General features: G+C 36.4%; 1 long non-coding RNA gene across 2 annotated transcripts in view; it reads right to left on the reverse strand.

Moving 5' to 3' along the window:
* LOC123394408 overlaps positions 1 to 18,950 on the reverse strand; it is a 120,343-nt gene that overhangs the window by 47,801 nt on the left and 53,592 nt on the right. Inside the window, exon 2 of one of the 2 annotated variants that reach the window (XR_006609137.1) lies at positions 7,083 to 7,233. The exons of the other annotated variant lie outside the window; for it this stretch is intronic. This is a non-coding gene — a long non-coding RNA (uncharacterized LOC123394408). The remainder of the gene's footprint in view (positions 1 to 7,082; positions 7,234 to 18,950) is intronic. 2 annotated transcript variants of the gene reach the window in all.

The raw sequence follows: 18,950 nt of genomic DNA on the forward strand, positions 1-18,950 counted from the left end.
CCTTATTTAAAAAAATAATTATGAAGGGGAAAAGGAAAAGATGAAAGTATCCAAATAAGATTCTTGATCAGCTGCTGCTTTTGATCAGTATTTTTTTAAGGTTTTATTTACTTGAGAAAGAGAGAGAGAGCATGAGCAAGAGGAGGGGCAGAGGGTAAAGCAGACTCCCCGCTGAGTGCAGTGACCAACACAGGGCTGGATCCTGGGACCCTGAGATCATGACAAGAGCTGTCCTCAGACATGAAACTGACTGAGCCACCCAGGTGGCTCAATATATTTTTATCATACAGCGGTGCCTGGGTGGCTCAGTGGGTTAAGCCGCTGCCTTCGGCTCAGGTAATGATCTCAGGGTCCTGGGATCGAGCCCCGCATCGGACTCTCTGCTCAGTAGGGAGCCCGCTTCCCTTCCTTTCTCTGCCTGCCTCTCTGCCTACTTGTGGTCCCTGTCTGTCAAATAAGTAAATATATATATATATATATATATATATATATATATAAAATATATATATATATTTTATCATACATTTGAGTCACACTATTTATTTATCCAGAATAAGAAAGTCTTAACCATAAAAATTATGCAACTTTCCTTCCAGTATTTAATCTTGTTTTTTTCTTCACATGTATGGCATAGAGTTATTCTTTTGAAGGCCGTCACAAGATCTTCAACCTGGGGAGCTGCTCCTCTCACATTCCAAATACAATCCTGTTGAGGGCTGCCAGACACACTATACTACCCCTAGGATGGGGCATGGTGCCAGACTGGGGTCAGTCACATCCTCTGCCTTTGTAGTCATGGAAATTACTCTAGGGATACATGTAGGCCTCAGGCCAGTTGGACTACTTTCAAGGACTATTTCTAACTGAAGGCAGGAAATAGCTCTGTTCTTTGCTAGTTACAAGGATATGTAAGTATAAGCCCCAGGCCAACTGCTACTAATTCCTACCTCATGGACATCACAGACTTAAGATGATGAAGGCAACAATCAGAGTTAGGCAGAAGTATGTACATGTACATTTGTGTGTACATGTGTGTGTGCATCTCTGTGTGTATGTGTTTGAGAAAGTTAGAGAGAAATCCACAGTCTCTGATGCCACATATACTTCCTAAGGTTTGATATTAGGAGCAAATAAATTGCCCATATGCAGAGCTAGTTCAAACCGAATCATTGTTGCTTAACTAAAAAGAGTCCTGACTAATAGCCAAAAGTCAGGTGCTAAGTAAACAAAATCTACAAGACATCTATTGTCCTCCTTCTAGTCCCCTTGATATCTGTCCTGAAAGATGACTTATATAGGAAATGTTGAAGTCTCTTGGACAAGTGCATAAAAACTATATTATAATTATATTATTCAACAATGTATTGCATGCCTTTTGGGACCAGGCATTGTGCTAAGGACAGGGTGACGGGGGCAAGAAAGAGCCTTATCATCATGGCAAAGGCACACAGAAAAGTCAATTACTTCAGAAGGGCTTCGATATACACCTGCAGAAAATACAGTGGGAGCTCAAAGCAGCAAGCAAAGTGCTCCAAAGGGAGGTTCAATCGAACTTTCAGTGTATCTTGAAGAATGGCCAGATTTTGCCAAGCAGAGAACAGAAAAAGTGCACTGTGGACAAAGTCAATAGAATGTTGTAGGGGCATGAACATGAACCAATACATGGCTGGTTTGGGGAATCATAAAACTGTTGGTGTGATCACAATATAGTGTTGTAGAGCTAGGCAGTAGTGAGGGACTAGGCTCTACAGTTAGGCAGAATTGGAGTGCAAAAACCATCTTAAATGACATGGTAAGGAGTTAGGTCTTCATCCTATAGGCTGTGGGAAGCCATCTGAAGTGTTCAACCAGATGAGTGACATGATCAGATTTTTATACACAGGTATGCAATGAGCACCCACGTATCCAATCACCCAGCCAATAATTATCATTTCGTTGTGTGATAAGGTTGGGAAATTTTCATACAGTTAGGAATACTTTGCATTTCTTTTCTTTCTTTCTTTCTTTTTAAGATTTTATTTATTTGAGAGAGAGAGAGAGAGAGAAAGAGCACAAGAGTGAGGTGAGTCAGAGGCGGCAGCAGGTTCTGATGTGGGGCTCAATCTCACCTGAGCCGAAGGCAGACGCACTGACTGAGCCACCCCAGCAAGCCTGTATTTCTTTTTCTGTGGATTCTCTGCTGATCAGTTTCATGACCATTTTTATATTAATTTTTAGAAGCACTTTATGCCTTAGGAAGACATTTGTATTATGTATTGGTACAACTTTTATGGTATACTTTGCAACAATTTTTTCTTAGGCCATCATTTGAATTTTTAAAAATTTCCTTGTAGTATATTTTTATTGTGAAAATTTTTTCAATTTTTATATAATGTAATTTATCATTCTTTTCTCTCATTGCTTATAGATTTTGAGTCATATTTAGGAATTCACAAGTGCTTTTTCAAATACATGCATCTTTCTTTTTCCTACCCTTGATTTAAATATCTGATCTGTTGGGAATTTATCCTAGCTTATGGTGTAAGAAATGGATCCAATTTAATTTTTCTCCAGATGGCTATCCAGTAATCACAACAACAACATATTTAAAAGTTTGTCTTTAACTCAGTGATTTGAAATGCTACCTATATTGTATACTGAATGTCCCTATACAATTGCCTCTATTTCTGGATTTTCCATTTTTTCCATTAGTCCATCTGCCTCTTCATGTACTAATATCAAACTGTTTGAATTATAGAGGTAGTATAGTACTTAAAAAAATCTGATACAGCTTTTTTCCTGGCCCTTAAGTTAAGAAGAGCTGACAACTTTATTATGTTGGGCTCTCTCTCTCACAATACTGATATGTCTTTCTATTCATTAAGATCTAGTTATTTCAAAAGCAATTTACAATTTTTCTTCTATAAGTACCGAACATTTCTTGTTAAGTTTATGTCAAAGTATTTTCTTATCTTTTCTCTATTTTCTGTACTAAATGTGATCTTGTCTTCAATTATACATTCTGTTTCTGTTTATTCATATATGTATATGTGTGTATGTGTATATACACACAAGAATGAATCTATCTATATACATACATATGAATACTATTGATACTTATGTCCTCATTTTATAATTTTATACTTTATTATCTTACTGATTGCTGTATTCTTCCATGGATTCTTTTGAATTTTCAGATTATGATGACATCATCTCTTAATAAATAGTTTTACCTCTTCATTTCCTATTCATATTCCAGTAATTGCTTTTTCATGTTTAATTGCATTTGTTAGTATCTGCAACATAATACTCAATGGTATGGATACACTAGGTACCTTTGTTCTTAACTTTAGAGGAAAAAGACTACAACATTAAGTATTAGACCTTAAACACTGAATTACAGTTTCCCCAAGTTTTGGATGAGATAAATTCACTGTAACATGCTATGGAAGTTTACTGAGTATTTTTAATATGAATGGGTGTTAGATTTTCTCTCATGTATTTATTGCATATATGGAGACAATCACATGATTTTTCTTCTCAGCTCATTAATATAATGAACTGCAATAATGGATTTACTAATACCGGACCACCCTTAAAATCTTTAAATAAAACCAATGGGGTCATATCCATTTTTTTTAAACTGTGCTGTTGGATTATCTTGGCTAATATTTTAAGACTTTGATTTGTGCTTTAAAGAGAAACCGCTGGCAAATTTTGACAGCTATTGCAAAATGTGGGGAGATTGGAGGATACTAGTAAAGATCTAGGTGAGGAATTACTGATGATACAAACTAAGAAAGGAGCTACTTATAATTTCTGTTTCATGTCAGCCTTCCCTACTCTGTACCATCTGTCTTTTTCATGGGCATGTCCTTAAATACCATTACAGTTGACAATGTATTTCTTCAATGAATGAAAGTATTAAAAATATATATATAAATGAGTAGAAATTAATCAGAGGGAGCACCTGGGTGGCTCAGCTAGCTGGGCATCTGTCTTTGGCTCAGGTCATAATCCCAGGGTCCTAGGATCAAGCCCCATGTCAGGCTCCCAGCTCAGCGGGAAGCCAGCTTCTTCCTCTTCCCTCTGTTCATGCTCTCTCTCTCTCACTATCTCTCTCAAATAAATAAATAAATAAGAAATTAACCAGAGGGAATAAACCCAGGTGATATTTACTAGTAGAGTCAACAGGATATAGGGACTAAATAAACGTGAGAGATTAGAGAGACAAAATTGGGTAATATTGTTGCCATTAAGTTAGATAAGGAATTTAATAAAGAGAACTGATTTAGGGGATGGGTAAAATATTGATTTGTAAGATTTGGATAAATCATCTTAAGGTTTCTGTAAGATATCTGAGTGGAGATATCCAGTGGCTCTAATTTCTAAGAAAAAGCCCAGATAAAAAAATGTCTATTAGGTCCTTATTTTTGCCAGATACTGTGCTAAATGCATTACACAAACTTCTTCATTCTTTTTTTTTTTTTTTTAAGATTTTATTTATTTCAGAGAGAGAGAGATAGAGCACGAGCCGGGGAAGGGACAGAGGGAGAAGCAGATTCCACTCCCCACTGAACTTGGAGCCTGATGTGGGGCTTCATGCAGGGCTCCATGTGGGGCCCATCCCAGGACCCCTGAGATCATGACCTGCACCAAAGTCAGACACTTAACTGACTGAGTAACCCAGGCACCCCAGAAATTGCTTCATTTTAATCTAACAACAAGATACTAGGATTATTATCATCTTCAAATTCCAGGATAGAAAACAAAAACAGTGAGCTTAGGTAATTTATCAAGATCACCTAAACTTTAACTGGTCAAACCAGCATTTCAACTCAGGCAGCCTAATGCTAGAGCCTTAATGTAACCCCTACTTGATGCTGACTTCTAGGATTTGGAGAGAACCAATGTTTTCGTTGTGGTTGAAATAGGGGGAATGGATTAAAAGTTCAAGAGTGTATAGAACAATAGTGATAAGAAAAAGCTGAGAGCAAAAGAATTAGAGAAGTAGGCAGAAGAGCAACCCAGGGAAGAGACAAAAAGGGAGCAGCAGAGAGAGGAGGAAAGCAGGTCATGGAACCAGGAGGGAGAGAGTCCCAGAAGTCTTAGACACTTCCAGGAGGGAATTCGATTCATTTTCTGACCTTGATTCTTTATTTAGAATTCCAAAATTTCCCATCATGTTAATTAATTCCTGTTCTTTTAATGTTTACCCCCCAAAACAACAAAAAAAAGGTATCTGGGGTGAAAAATTGCAGGATATCCACCACCATCTTAATGAAATGAAATATTCACAGTGTTATCAAATGGAAAAGAAATCTCTTTATCGTAAGGAAAGATCAGTATGTTAACTTAGGAAAATCATAAATTTACAAAAATTAAATGTATTTCAAGTCACCGGTCAAAATACAAATAACATGTAAGTCTACAAAAGGAATTTGTTTAATTAGAATTATAATTGCTAGGAGATTCTGAAATTCAATCTTTATATTTGGGGGATAACATCAAACTCTTTGGTGTAACATTATTCTACCAGCTCAAGTGTCTTCCTTCTCACTATGTTGATTAGAACTGCCAAATATGGAATAAATAACTAACATAGTGATCAAATGAAAAAACACTATATCAAAGTTTTTTAATGTTATACAATTAATTTAACATAGTAGTAAATATGTTAGCTTTGTTTTGTGATCTTTACGTCATGTCCTTCTTTGTAAGACACAAGGTACAAGATCAATGAGGTTAATCCATTTGGCCTCGCTTGAAAACATTCCAGTATATTGCCATTCATCTTCATAGTCATCTAAATGCAATTTGTTTCCCAGTTTTGTGATTCTACTTTATATTTTATGGAGTTGATAAGATTCCAAAATTGCTTTCAGAATCATCCATCTTGTACACATTTCCCCTGTTATCCAAAAGTAGAGCATTCCTAAGAAAACTTTCATAGGCTGAAATGGTATAAAATGAAGAGTATGATAACATGCTTTTTTTCCCCTTAAAGGTGAAAATCTTTGGGTTTCTTTTATAGTTAGCAAAAACTGGTACTAATGGAAGTGTTTTTATGGAAACAAAGCAGCATAACATGAACTTTAAGAAAGTAGGGATACCGGGGACGCCTGGGTGGCTCAGTTGGTTAAGCAGCTGCCTTCGGCTCAGGTCATGATCCCGGCGTCCTGGATCGAGCCCCACATCGGGCTCCTTGTGCTCAGCAGGTAGCCTGCTTCTCCCTCTCTCTCTGCCTCCCATTCTGTCTGCCTGTGCTTGCTCTCGCTCTCTCTCTGACAAATAAATAAAATCTTAAAAAAAAAAAAAGAAAAGAAAGAAAGTAGGGATACCGGCATAGGGAAAAGCTTTACTCCCTACATCTCTATGCAAGGAAAATGGTCATACAAGTCATAACCCCATAATGAATTCTCTAAGAACAAGGTCGATGGAGAGGATGGATCATTAGAATTTTATTTTTCTGCAAACGATAATTCTGATCTTAAAACGAGTTTCCTTTCATGAAAGGATTTGCTGCCGATGGTAACATATGCCATCTAGTGGCTGACTTAAGCTATTGTATAATGAACTAGAAAATTTATTTTTATGGAAATAATATTGAGGCGGCAAAGTTCTGGTCATTGTATTCAGTCTACTTTTTCTTATGATTCTAACAAAGTAGGAGAGATAGATATTTATTTAAAAAAACTATTTCTTTAGTGCCAAATTTAGTCTAATAATAGTTCACTCCCTTTGTAGGCATCTTCAAAATAAAGGGGAAAAATAAAAACAGGAAAAAAAAGATATGAAAATCTTCAACAGAAGACATGAAAAGTGTGTAATTTAATTATATTTCTAAAATTATTTCAGTTCTGGGCAATTTCATTTTATCATTGAGCAAATGCTAATTTATTTTTGAAATACAATTAGAGTAAATAAAACTAATATATTTAAATGGAAACAACACAGATAAGAATGAATGTATATAAATCACTCTGCTTATTTTTCCTATTGTTAAGCCATTATATACATGTACTTCACGATCTGAACTGACAGAATTCACTTGAATTAGATAGTCTCAATGCCAAAGGCAATGAACAATTTTCTGTCCTTACCTTATTCAGTTCTCAGCAGCATCAAACACAATTGACAGATTACTCCCTCCTTCTGGAAGCACTTTTTTAACTTGGCTTCCAGGACATCATATTCTTCTGACAGTCATCTACATAATTTGTGGGTCCAAAGCAAGAGGAAATTGAGGGTTCCCTTGTTAAAAAAAAAAAAGTCTGTAAGGTACTAAATTATAAAGCTTTATCCTTTCCTTCATTCTCTGAACTTGTCATAGAGTTTTTTATTTGCTTTCAATGTTGTGTATGAGTAAAGAAAAAATTTTAAATTAGAATTATCAGCATGAGTTTTTCCATTTATCTTAATATTCTGCAATGACAAATTTAAATGACAATATGAGCATTTAAGTTGTATTAATTGCACAGGAGTTTATATATGTGTATATATTTCATTCTTCCCAGAACAGTGGAAATGTTGCACAAAACTAATCAACTGTTTTTATTTTGCTTCTTGATGCCCACATAGTCTATCAATATTCTCTGCCTCTGGTTTAGAGATGGGTAAGGGAGGAGTGAAAGGAAAAGCACCCATGGGTTGCTTTACCTTTCCCCTTCCTTCTGTGTCATTGTTTTCCAGTGTAAGTGGTTGGCTAATATAGGGAAGTAAAAAAGGATATGATAGCATTCTTTGGTTATTCATGATTCTTAGATCACTTTTGCCTTTTTTCTGCTCTAAAAGTATATTCTGGTTTGAAAGAAACCATGGCATCTTGAGTCTGTTGGCATCAACACCACCACTAGCACCACTAACTAGTTGTTGATCTAATATGCTTCCTTGTGCTGGAGTCTGACTGAACAGCCAAGTGCTGTGGATCCATTGGACTTCTGTGCTCATGTGGCATCATTAATGTGAATGGAACATTAAGAAATAATGAACATATGGGGCACCTGGGTGGCTCAGTGGGTTAAAGCCTCTGCCTTCAGCTCAGGTCATGATCTCAGGGTCCTGGGATCAAGCCCCACATTAGGCTCTCTGCTCAGCAGGGAGCCTGCTTCCCCCCTGCCCCTTTCTCTCTGCCTGCCTATCTGTCTACTTGTGATCTCTCTCTGTCAAATAAATAAATAAAATCTTAAAAAAAAAAAAAAAAAGAAATGATGAGCATAAATATTGCACTATCTTCTCTCTGCAGCTTGCATGCTCCATTATTTTTTATCAGACTTCACTTTACATTAGTTCATAGATAAAATTATGAAGAACTGGTGGCAGTTGAGCTGCCAAGTATGGGCCCTTCTGGATGCAACACCCTGTGTAGCTACACAGCTGACATGCCTGTGAAGCCTGATCCGCTTTCTGGGCTTCCTGCTACATCACTCCTGTGTGTTCTCAATCTTCCTTATTGGTTCTAGATGTTGTATGACTTGGGTCACCCCTAAGCCTTCTTCTCTTATTTCTTTCTTCTTTAGATGATGTCATCTAGTCCCTCAATTTAAAATATCATCTACATGCAGATACTCCCAAATTTGTACTTCCATCCCTGACTTGTCCTCTGAGTTCCAGTCACACATATAACACTGATTGTCTGGGCTTTCTACTTTGAGGAATAAGGTATCTTACATCTAATCTCACTTTTCTTCACAAACTTCTGTCTCCTCTAGCGTCTCCCTTCACTATTCATCTCATTATGTAAACAGAGGAGTCTGCTTTGATGATTCTTCTTCAATTCCCCTAAAACTAAAGCAAACACCAACCCTATCAGCTTTGCCTTTACAACACACCTCCAACTCAACCACTTCTCTTTACCTACATGGGAACAAATTGAAGATGCTACTACTTACTTTCTGTAATGGCCTCAGAACCTAACTCCTTTCTTCTGTTTCTCTATGGTTCTTTCTCCACACAGCAGTTGGAATGAGAATCATTTCACAGATTTTCACTGTCTAAATCTCCATAATGGCTTCCCAGCACATTTTGAATAAAATCCAAACTTTAAATCATCTGAGATGCCTATCCTCCTGACCCATTTTGTCCTACCATACTCAACCTGGTACTCTGCATTCCAACCAGTTTTACCTTTTCTTTGTTGAAAACTTCCCAAGCTCAGTCTTATCTTAGTCTCTATAGTTGGTATTCTCCCTGCCTGGAATACTTTTCCCCCTACTGATGCTTTAAATTGCTCACTTTTTCAGATTTTTCCATTCTCTATTCAAATATTGTCTTCTCAGAGAGGGCTTCCCTGGGACTCTACCTAAAATAGCATCTTTTATGTGTTTCCCAAGCTTGTATACTCTGTACCACTACTCTGCTTTATGTTTCTCAGAGCACTTATCTGTAATTGTACTCCTTAACCATTTGTTTAATTGTTGTCTGACTCATGGCCAGAATATAAACTCTATAAGCACAGGAACTTTGTTCATTAACTGCTCTATCTCCAAGGCCTAAAACAGTGCCTGGCACATAGAAGATGCTGAATATCTCTGGAATGAATAAAGGGATGCTTTACTTCATGTCCCTGAAAACTACCATATTTTGTACAATAAGTATTATGGAAGGAAGAGAGAAAAAAAAGGAGTGTAGAAGGAAGAAATAACCATTTCTCAGTTTATTAGTTTATTAGTTCTATATAAAGAATAATTTATTTAGTTCTATGTGATAAGAACTAAAATATTATTTTAAAGTTAGATAAATTCTGGGGTGTCTGGATGGCTCAGTTCATTAAGCACCCAACTCTTGATTTCAGCTTGGGTCATGATCTCCAGGTTGTGCGATGGAGCCTTGCAGGGAGATCTTGGTGTGGAGTCTGCTCAAGATTCTCACTCTCCCTCTGCCCCTCCCTGCACTCTCTCTTTCTCTCTCTCGAAATAAATAAATAAAATCATTTAAAAAATAAAGTTAGATAAATTCTGCAAAGATACTCATATTTTGATTTTAAAATGCATTATCTTGGAAACTTTCCAAGACAGCAGAGAATTAGGAGAACTAAGGGAGACCTTAGTTTTGTCTAGTCCCAGGAATTCAACTAGGCAGATAACAAGTCATTCTGAACACCTGTGAACTCAGCCAGAGATGTAATAAAAGAATGGCTACAATTCTACAAATAGGAAAGTGACCACTTTCTGTAATGTAGGAGGAGCAGAGAAGTGAATCTAAGGCAATATGTGGGAAGATAAACCATGGTGGGGAAGGAGCTTCTATAAGCTGGCTACCAGAAAGTAATATAGCGGTGGAGCACAAAATCAGAACTTTTAGAAGTCTGCTCTGGTGAGGGATGCCCCTTTCTGAAAAGCACTCAGGTGGGAAAGTGTGATCTCAGGATCCCTGGGGTCATAGGAAGATTAGGACTGCCTGAGTGTTAAGAGTTCCAAGCATCTGAGTATGGAAGCTGGCTGTAATCAGCAAGCACAGGAGTAGGCTCTCAGCTCAGGGTTGTCATAAAACACAAACTGCTGCATGGTTGGACCACTGCTCTCCAAGAAGGGGCCCAGCATGTGGCAGAAATGGGCAAGAACCCCCTTCCTCCTCATGGGGAGGAGCAGTCTGCTGGGTAGGTAGACTTGAAGGGGGTTATGTGCCCGAGATAGAAATGTTTGGTCACAGGCTGGGTGAGCACAGAGTACAGATGGAGACCAGGGAGACAGGAGTGAGTGACTGCTGCTCCCTGAGGGCACACTGAGAAGTGGGAAGCAGAAGCTTCCAGCTCTGGGACTGGAGATCAGGAAGCCGCCATTTTCATTCTCATCCTCTAGAGCTGTGTAGAAAGCCTTCAGGGAACAAAAGCCAATAGAGCAATCCAGAGTCACTTATATTTAGCCTGGTCCCCTGGCAAGGGCGGTGCAGTTCCACTGGGAGCAAAGACACCTGAGAATCAGCACAAAAGGTCCCTCTCCCAGAAGATCAGCAATAACATTCAGCTAAGACCAAATTTGCTGATCACATAGAAATGTAAAACTCCAGTTCTAGGGGAAAATAGTATATAGAAGTCATGGTTTTCTCTTTAGTCTTTAGTCTTTCAATTTTTTTCTTTTTCCTTTCAACCAATTTCTTAACAACTCTTTTTAAAAAAGTCTTTTTAATTTTCATTTTTACAGTTATATTCTATCCTTTCATTGAATTTAATCTTATTTTTGTACAGATATTTTTTCTTCTTTCTTTACAATTTGGGGATGCAGTTTCTTCTAAAAAACAGACCAAAATACAACCAGAAGCTAGTGTATTGCTCTGTTCTTTTCACCTATCCTAAAATATTCTTTTTTAAAATAATCTTTGTAAATTTTCATATTTGTAGTTACCTTCTATCCTTTCATTGTATTTAATTTTGTTTATATATATTATATACATTATATATATATATATATTTTTTTTTAATTTACAATTTTGAGATGTAGTTTCTTCTAACAAACAAACCAAAATACATCCAAGATATAGGGTATTACTCTATTCTGTTCACTTGTCTTGTCTGTTTATATTCTTTTTTTCTGTTTCTTTGCTTTTTGTCTTTTAATTTTAATTTTTACAATTACATTCTATCCTTTCATTGTATTTAATTTTATTTTTGTACATGAAAAAGTTTTTCTTCCTTTACAATTTTGGGACCTAGTTTTCTGACATACAGACCAAAATACACACAGGATCCAGTGTATAGCTCTGTTCTGTTACCCTGTCAGATTATAGTCTCTCTTTTTAAATTTTTAACTTTAATTAATTATTTTTTTTGGTTTTGGGTCTCTTCTGATCTAATTAGTGTCTATTTTTCTGGAATCGTTGTTGCCATTTTAGTATTTTGTTTTCTGTACAGAATGATAAGATGGAAAAATTCACTTCAAAAAAGAGAATAAGAGGCAGTACTGACAGCCAGGGACCTAATCAGTATGGATATAAGTAAGATGTTGAACTAGAGTTCAGAATGACAATTATAAAGATACCAGCCAGACCTAAAAAAAGCATAAAAGACACTAGAGAATCCTTTCCTGGAGAAATAAAAGAACTAAAATATAATCAAGTTGAAATAAAAAAGGCTAATAATGAGATACAGTAAAAATGGATGCTGTGACTACTAGGATAAATGAGGCAGAATAGAGAATTAGTGATATAGAAGAGAAAATGCTGATGAATAAAAAAGCTGAGAAAAAGAGAGATAAACAACTACTGGATCATGAGGGGAGAATTTGAGAGATAAGTGATACCATAAAGTGAAATAATATAAGAATAATTGAGATCCCAGAAGAAGAAGAAAAAGAAGAAAAGGGTGGAGGTATATTGGACAAATTATAACTGAGAAATTCCCTAATGAGGGAATGAAACAGACAGTTAAGCCCAGAAGTCACAGAGAACTCCCCCTCAAAATCAATAAAAATAAGTAAATACCTTGACATATAATAGTGAAGCTTGAAAATCTCAGAGAAAAAGAGACAATCCTGAAAGCAGTTCAGGACAAAAGGTCCATAAACCATAAAGGTAGAAATATCAGACTGACAGTAGTCCTATCCACAGAGACCTGGCAGGCCAGATAGGACTGGCGTGATATATTCAATGTGCTAAATGAGAAAAATATGCAGCCAAGAATACTTTACCCAGTCAGGTTGTCATTCAAAATAGAAGGAGGGATAAAAAAATTCTAAGACACAGTCTAAAGCAGTCACCAAACTGTGGAAAGAGCCAAGATGCTCTTCAACAGATGAATGGGTAAAGAAGATATGGTCCATACATACAATGGAGTATTATGCCTCCAAAAGAAAGGATGAATACCCAACTTTTGTATCAACATGGATGGGACTGGAGGAGATTATGCTGAGTGAAGTAAGTCAAGCAGAGAGAGTCAATTATCATATGGTTTCACTTACTTGTGGAGTATAAGGAATAACACAGAGGACATTGGAAGATGGAGAGGAGAAGTGAGTTGGGAGAAATTGGAGGGGGAGACGAACCATGAGAGACTGTGGACTCTGAGAAAAAATGTGAGGGTTTTGGAGGGAAGGGGGGTGGGTGTTAAGTGAGCCTGGTGGTGGGTATTAAGGATGGCACATATTACATGGAACACTGGGTGTGGTGCATAAACAATGAATCTTGGAACACTGAAAAAAAATAAAATAAAATAAAATAAAATAAAAAACAACAACAACAACAAACACCCAAATCCACAAAACTTCTAAGACAAACAGAAACTAAAAGAATTGTGATCACTAAACCAGCCCTGGAAGAAATATTAAGGGGGATCCTTTAAGCAAAGAGAGAGCCCAAAGGTAACATGGACTGAAAGGAACAGAGAAAATCTGCAGAAACAGAAACTTTATGGGATATACAATGGCACTAAATTCATATCTTTCAATAGTTACTCTGAATGTAAATGGACTAACTGCCCCAATCAAAAGACAGTATCAAATTGTATAAAAGAGCAAGATCCATCAATATGCTCTCTACAAGAGACTCATTTTAGACCCAAAGTCACCTCCAGATTAAAAGTGAGAGGGTGAAAAACCATTTATCATGCTAATGGACAGCAAAAGAAAGCTGGGGTAGCAATACTTAGATCAGACAAATTAGATTTTAAACTATAAGACTGTAATAGGAGATGAGGAAGGACATGACATCATGATCAAAGGGTCTATCCAACAAGAAGATCTAACAGTTGTAAATATTTATGCCCCTAAATTGGGAACAGCCAGTTATACAAACCAATTAATAATAAAATTAAAGAAACACATTGAAAATAATACAATAATAGTAGGGGACTTTAACACTGTCCTCCCCCTCACTGAAATGGATAGATCATCTAAGCAAAAGATCAATAAGGAGATACAGGCTTTAAGTGACACACTGGACCAGATGGACATCACAGATATATTCAGAGCATTCCATCCCAAAGCATTCTCTAGTGCACATGGAATATTCTCCAGAATAGATTACATCCTGGGTCACAAATCAGGTCTCAACCAGTATCAAGAGTGCTCACTTCAGCAGCACATATACTAAAATCAACCAGTACCAAGAGATTGGGATCATTGTCAGACCACAATGCTCTGAAACTAGAACTCAATCACAAGAAGAAAGTTGGAAAGAACTCAAATACATGGAGGCTAAAGAGCATCCTACTAAAGAATGAATGGACCAACCAGGAAATTAAAGAAGAATTTTAAAAAATCCATGGAAACAAATGAAAATGAAAACACATTTAGGTTCAAAACCTGAAGCAGTCCTAAAAGGAAAGTATATAGCAATACGAACTTTTTTCAAGAAACAAGAAAGGTCTCAAATACACAATCTAACCTTACACCTAAAGGACCTGGAGAAAGAACAGTAAATACACCAGCAGAAGAGAGTTAATAGAGATTACAGCAGAAATCAATGAAATAAAAACAAAAAACAGAAGAACAGATCAATAAAACTAGGAGCTGATTCTCTGAAAGAATAAGATTGATAAACACCTGACCAGACCTATCAAAAAGAAAAGAGAAAGAACCCAAATAAATAAAAATAAATGAACAAGGAGAGATCACAAACAACATTGAAGAAATACAAACAATTACAAGAACATATTATGAGTAACTATATGCCAACAAATTAGGCAATCTGGAAGAAATGGATGGATTCCTAGAAATATAAACTACCAAAACTGAACCAGGAAGAAATAGAAAACCTGAACAGACCAATCGCCAGCAAGGAGATTAAAGCAGTAGTCAAATATCTCCCAACAAACAAGAGCCCAGGGTCGAATGGCTTCCCAGGGGAATTATACCAAACATTTAAAAAAGAAATGATACCTATTCTTCTGAAACTCTTTGAAAAAATAGAAATGAAGGGAAAACTTCCAAACTCTTTCTATCAGGCCAGTAGTACCTTGATCCCAAATCCAGAGGAAGACTCCACCAAAATGAATTACAGACCAATATCCCTGATGAATGTTGATGCCAAAATTCTCACCAAGATACTAGCCAATAGAATCAAATAGTACATTAAAAGGACTATTCACCATGAACAAGTGGGATTTATTCCTGGGCCGCAAGGGTAGTTCAACATTCACAAATCAATCAATGCAATACATCATATTAATAAAATAAAGGGCAAGAATCATATGATCCTCTCAATTGATGCAGAAAAAGCATTTGACTAAGTACAGCATCCTCTCTTGATTAAAATATTCCACAGTGTAGGGATAGAGGGAACAAACTTCAGTATCATAAAAACCATATTTAAAGCCCACAGAGGATATCATTCTCAATGAGGAAAAACTGAGAGCTTTTCTACTAAGGTTGGGAACACGGAAGAGATGTCCACTCTCACCACTGTTGTTCAACATTGTACTTCAAGCCCCAGGCTAAGCAATCAAACGAAAAGAAATAAAAGGCATTCAAATTGGCAAAGAAGTAGTCAAACTCTCACATTTTGCCAATGACATGATACTTTATGTCAAAAATCCAAAAGACTCCACCCCAAAACTGCTAGAACTCATACAGGAACTCAGTAAAGTATCAGGATATAAAATCAATGCACAGAAATCAGTTGCATTTCTATACATAACAATGAGAAGTAAGAAAAATTAAGGGGTCGATCCCATTTACAATTGCACCCCAAACCAAAAATACCTAGGAATAAACCTAACCAAAGAGATAGAAGTTCTGTACTCTAAAAATTACAGAACACTTGAATGGAAATGGAAAAGAGAAATGGAAATGGAAAAATGTTCAATGCTCATGGCTTGGAAGAATAAATATTGTTAAAATGTCTATGCTACACAGAGAAATCTACACATGCAAAGCAATCTCTATCAAAATACCATCAACATTCTTCAAAGAGGTGGAACAAATTCTAGAACTTGTATGGAACCAGAAAATACCTCAAATAGCCATAGGAATGTTGAAAAGTAAAACCAAAGCTAATGGCATCATTCTGGACTTCAAACTCTATTACAAAGCTGTAATCCTCAAGACAGTATTGTACTGGCACAAAGACAGATGCATAAATCAATGACAGAATAGAGAACCTAGAAATGGACCCTCAACTCAATGGTCAACTAATCTTTCACAAAGCAGGAAAGAATATCAAGTGGAAAAAGGACAGTCTCTTCAATAAATGGTGTGGGAAAACTGGACAACCACATGTAGAAGAAAGAAACTGGAGCATTTCTTTGCATCATCCACAAAAATAGACTCAAAATGGATGAACCTAACATTAAGACAGGTTTCCATCAAAATCCTATAGGAGAACACAGGTAACAACCTCTGTGATGTTGGCTCCAGCAACTTCTTGCCAGATAGGTCCCCAAAGGCAAAAGAAACAAAAGCAAAAAGGAACTATTGGAACTTCATCAAGATAAAGCTTCTTCATAGCAAAGGAAACGTCAACAAAACTAAAAGGCAACCTTAGGAATGGGAGAAGAATTTTGCAAATGTCTTATCAGATAAAGGGCTAGTATCCAAAAATCTCTAAAGAGCTTATCAAACTCAGGGATGTTTGGGTAGCTCAGTTGGTTGAGTCACTGCCTTTAGCTCAGGTCATGATCCCAGGGTCCTGGGATCAAGTCTGCATCAGGCTCCCTGCTCAGCAGGGAACCTGCTTCTCTCTCTGCCTCTGCTTGCATTTGCCCTCTCTCTCTCTCTCTCTCTCTGACAAATAAATAAATAAATAAAATCTTAAAAAAAAAAAAAGCTTATCAAACTCAACACCCAAAAAGCAAATAATCCAGTCAAGAAATGGGCAGAAGACATGAACAGACATTTCTCCAAATAAGACATACAAATGACCAACAAACACATGCAAAAATGCTCCACATCTCTTGGCATCAGGGAAATACAAATCAAGAACACAATGAGATACCACCTCACACCAGTCAGAATGGCTAAAATTAACAAGTCTGGAAACGACATGTTGCAAGGATGCAGAGAAAGGGGATCCCTCTACAATGCTGGTGAAAATGCAAGTTGGTACAGCCACTCTGAAAAACAATATGGAGGTTCCTCAAGAAGTTTAAAATTGAACTACCTACAATCCAGAAATTGCACTAATAGGTGTTTACTCCATAGATACAATGTAGTGATCTGAAGGGGCACCTGTACCCTAATATTTATAGCAGCAATGTCCACAATAGCCAAATTATGGAAATAGCCCAGATGTCCATCAGCAGATGAATGGATAAAGAAGATGTGGGGTGTATACACACACACACACACACACACACACACACACACACACATACATATATATATATATATATATATATTACTCAGCCATCAAAAAATGAAATCTTGCCATTGGCATAGATGGACCATAGATGGCATAGAGGCTATTATGGTAAGTGAAATAAGTTAATCAGAGAAAGACAATTATCATATGATCTCACTCATATGTAGAATTTGAGAAACAAAACAAACGATCATAGGGGAAGGGAGGGAAAAATAAACAAGAGGAAATCAGAGAGGGAGACAAACCATAAGAGACTCTTAATCATAAGAAACAAACTGAGGGTTGCTGGAGGGGAAGGAGATCGGCAGATAGGGTAACTGGGTGATAGGCATGAAGGAGGCATGTGATGTAATGAGCACTGGGTGTTATATACAATTGATGAATCACTGAACTCTACTTCTGAAACTAATAATATACTATATTTTAATTAATTGAATTTAAATAAAATTTAAAAATGCAATTAAAAATAAAATACATATATTGTTATTTAGCTAATATGGCTAAAAACTGTTTTTATTGGGTCCTGAATGAGATTAAGGCTTAAACTGCAAGAACTTTTTATCTTTTTGTTCTGTTTCTTTCACCCCTGATTTACCCTACTAAAAAGGTACATAAACAAAATACTTAATTCTCTTTAATTGTAATAATCTCACAGGCAAAAATCAAAATTCAATTATGCTTTGTTGACAGATGGCTGATTGCCGATGAACATCTAAATGACACTTCATTACCTTTGTTGATAAATATGACATTGTACTTTCATCTATCACATGTGAAAATGACAAAAGACAAGTGTTAAAACTTTTGGAAAACAAGCACCTATATCTCTTCAAATGCAACAAAGGCAATGTTACATCTCAATTAGACTAACCCTGTTCTAATAGATACTCGGTAAATATATATGCTCAGGAAATTTTCAGGTGTTTTATATTTGTAATTCAGAATACACACACTTAATGAATATCTGTTTTATTTGAATACATTCAGAGAGCTGGAAAGTAGATTTAAGAACTCAAGGTGGGTGAGTTGATAGATAAAGTTAAATGAATATAGTTACCATAATATTCATTTTACTTGTTTGCTCATCTTATAGCCATGTCTTTCTGAACCACTAGTCCTTATGAATTAGATACTTCAGCAATGGTCACTTCTTTTTGGGTTAGGTTCAATAAACACTTTTGAAATATGGTATCTGTAACAAGAATTATGCTAAGACTTAGAAATATAATCATGAATAAGATGTATTTCCTGCTTTCCAAGGCTGCTAACTTAGTGGAAAAACTAACCAATATATTCTTATTTCAAAAAAAAATCACAATACAGGACTATCACATGGACAATACAGGACTATCACAAGATGGACACAGAATATGAAAGGAACAATGTGGACTAATTTATCTTGAAAGGCATAAGGATAGAATTAGGCAAAGCATTAAAGTTTGGTGAGTGTTACAGAAAGGTGAAACAGAATGAGACAAGACATATGTGCCTTGGAAAAATTCAAAATGTTCAAAACAGGCAAACATGATAGGTATGAAACTGGGGCTGGAAGAGGAATAGGGTAGCAGTAAGAGATGAGACTTTTGAGGTAGATATTAGCCAAGCTACAGAGACCTTTGGGTATCATGCTAAAAGATCTTAGACATAAGCCAATAAACAATGGAGAGCTGCAAAAGGGTTTCAGGCAAGGGAATAATATAGGATAGAGATGCTATATAGAGCTGTGCTTCTCATAGGTAAAA

This window comes from Mustela putorius, unplaced genomic scaffold, assembly GCF_011764305.1.
Source record: "Mustela putorius furo isolate JIRA1106 unplaced genomic scaffold, ASM1176430v1.1 tig00003834_pilon_pilon_pilon, whole genome shotgun sequence".
In the NCBI taxonomy this organism is placed as follows: domain Eukaryota; kingdom Metazoa; phylum Chordata; class Mammalia; order Carnivora; family Mustelidae; genus Mustela; species Mustela putorius.